Source organism: Sapajus apella, unplaced genomic scaffold (assembly GCF_009761245.1).
Source record: "Sapajus apella isolate SASKATOON/1434 unplaced genomic scaffold, GSC_monkey_1.0 scaffold2, whole genome shotgun sequence".
Lineage (NCBI taxonomy): Eukaryota > Metazoa > Chordata > Mammalia > Primates > Cebidae > Sapajus > Sapajus apella.
Genome location: NW_022436942.1, coordinates 35,240,331 through 35,243,403, shown reverse-complemented (window position 1 = coordinate 35,243,403; position 3,073 = coordinate 35,240,331). Strand labels below are relative to the sequence as shown.

The 3,073-nt window shown below is 34.5% G+C and overlaps 1 non-coding gene across 1 annotated transcript; it reads right to left on the bottom strand.

Moving 5' to 3' along the window:
- Window positions 1-849: 849 nt before the first annotated feature.
- Window positions 850-955, bottom strand: LOC116527784. Its single transcript, XR_004258733.1, has one exon. It is a non-coding gene; the product is annotated as a U6 spliceosomal RNA (small nuclear RNA).
- Window positions 956-3,073: the final 2,118 nt, after the last annotated feature.

The window sequence follows — 3,073 nt, the reverse complement described above, 5'->3', positions numbered from 1 at the left end:
CTCCTTAGTAGCTAGGATTACAGGCATGCACCACCATACCTGGATAATTTTTGTATTTTTAGTAGAGACAGAGTTTCACCGTGTTGGCCAGGCTGGTCTCAAACTCCTGACCTCGGGTGATCCACCCACCTCGGCCTCCCAAAGTGCTGGGATTACAGGTGTGAGCCACCATGTCCGGCCGCTCATCAGCATTTCACAGAGACATTCTGCACAAGCTTTTGTTTGAAGAGAGTTTCCACTGCTCAAAACAGGAGGTCAAGGTGATATGGGAGAGAAATCACTGTTCCAGGGAAATTGGAGAAAAAGATAATGGAAATGACTTCACATTTTAAGTTTTATTTATTTTTCCCTTTAAACATCAGTATGCTGTTATTATTAATGTTTTTATAATATAAAAATATAGGCCAGGCATGGTGGCTCATATCTATAATCCCAGCACTTTGGGAAACTGAGGTACATGGATCACGTGAGGTCAGGAGTTTGAGGCCAACCTGATCAACATGGTGAAACACTGTCTCTACTAAAAATACAAAAATTTGCCAGATATGGTGGTGGGTGCTTGTAATCCCAGCTACTCAAGAGGCTGGCTGAGGCAGGAGAATCACTTGAACCAGGGAGGCAGAGGTTGCAGTGAGCCGAGATCGTGCCATTGCACTCTAGCCTAGGTGACAGAGCGAGACTCCATCTCAAATATATATATATGTGTGTGTGTGTGTGTGTGTGCGCGCGTGTGTGTGTGTATGTATACACACATATGTATACATACACACACACACATATATAATCTCCTCTGGCTCAATTTTAAAGATTTAACCAATTTATGCTTTTTAGAATTTTAGAAATAAGTGAAAAACTATGAAATACTTCATGCACTTATGGTCATTTTTGTGCAGGGGCCATGTTCATCTTCTCTGTATCATTCCAATTTTAGTATATGTGTTATCAAAATGAGCACACTTTTGTCCATATTTCAAACTAGGATGGTAAATATTTCTTTTTGATTTGTAGAAACTTTTTATAATAGGAATATTAATATTTGTAAAATGTGTTGCAAATTCTTTTCTTTCTAGCATGTCACTTGTCTATTAATTTTATTTAAGGGCTGGGCATGGTAGCTCATGCCTGTAATCCTAGCATTTTGGGAGGCTATGTGTGGAGGATCACTTGAACTCAGGAGTTTGAGACCAGCCTGGGCAACAGTGAGACCCTGTCTCTACAAAAAATATGCTAATGAGCCAGGCATACTGGTGCATGCCTGTAGTTCCAGTTACTCGGGAGGCTGAGGTGGGTGGATAGCTTGAGCCTGGGAGGTCCAGGCTGCAGTGAGCTGTGATTATACCACTCCAGCCTGGGTGACAGAGCAAGAACCTATCTCAAAAAAAAAAAAAAAAATCATTTATGATCTCTTTCTTAGTATTACAATTTTAAATTTTTATGTGGTTAGGAACAGAGGTTCCTGGCTAATAGCCAGCACATCTTTTTCTTGGTCTTCCTTACCCAAGGTTATGAATATACAGTATTCCCTATATTTTCTTCATAGTTCTGTTTTTAACATTTATAGCATACTTTGAGGCAAGAATGTTAGTATAGTTTTCTTTCTGGATGAATCTCCAATGATTTCAATACCAATTATTTAATAATTCATTTTTGCTTATTTGAAATGTTTCTTGTATTATAAACAGAATTATTATTTTAAAATAAATCTATTCTGAACTTACTGTTACACAGATACTATTTGTTGATATTAGTCTTCTACACTGATACCACAATGTTTTAATTACTATAGCTTTATAGTATGTTTTATCATCTAATAGGGCAAGTTTCCCTTCTCCATTTTTTTTAAATTTATAAAAAGAAGGAGGCAGCTTTTACCAACCAATTTCTCTTTCATATAAACTTTCAAGTTGGTTTGTCATTTCAAAAAATTGGTAAAATTTTGTTTGAAATTATGTTGAATTTATACCTTAATTTGAAAAACTTAGTCTTTGCATAGTTTATTGGTCCATTCCAGAAACATATGTCTCTCTTCACTTACTCATGTATTTTATATCTTTGAAAGCAGTTTTCTAGTTTTCTTTTTAAAATTTTTTTAAATTTTTTTTTATTTTCTACAGAGATAAAAATTTGTAATACCCAAGCTGGTCTTAAACTCCTAGCCTTCAGCAATCCTCCTGTCTTGGCCTCCCAAAATACTGAGATTACAGGTGTTAGCCACTGCACCTAGCCACTCTAGTTTCCTTAATACAAGCATACCCGCTTATTGTTATCTCTGTTCCCAAGTATTTTATACTTTTCTGTTGTTGTAAATGAGACTTTTTGTATGTTATTTCCAAATTGATTATTTCTTTAATTTTTGTACATTGACCTGTGAGACATCATATTAGACTCCCTTGTCCTCTCTTTTGCTCTTTTGATTAATTCTACCTATAGACTTAGTTCTATAGTTTCAACTGTATACTTGCAAAATAAGTTCTGTTTCTTCCTTCTTAATATTTCTCTTTTTCTGAGTTCATTAAATTGGGTAAAATTTCAAGTATAATTTTTCAATAATAGTATTGTTAGTGGAAATCTTTGCTTTTCTTCTAATTTAAATGGGAATTCTTTGAATGATTTATATTATGCATTGGACTTATTGAAAGTTTCTGCTTTCACTCTTTTCCAGGTTTATTTCTAACCCTAGTTTACTAAGATGTGGTCAATGTAATTGCTGCTGAATTTTATCAAGTGATTTTTTTTTTAGCATGGAGATTATTATAAACTTTTCTTTATTGATATGTAGTGAATTACGATGATAATTTTTTTTCTAGTGACTAATTTAATCAGACTCTAATTATAATTTTTTGTTATCTTGATACACTGCTGGAGCAAATTCACAAATATTTTAATAAGGATATCTGTACCTATGGTTATAGCTGAGATAGCTTAAACGTTTGAATGTTTGTCTCTCTGGGTTTCTGCCTATTTGTTTGTCTCTCTGGGTTTCTGCCTATCTCTCTATTTGATTATTTGCTGGATATTATACCTGGTCTGGTTTTGATATCAGAGTTATGTTTATTTCACAGAATGCATTAGA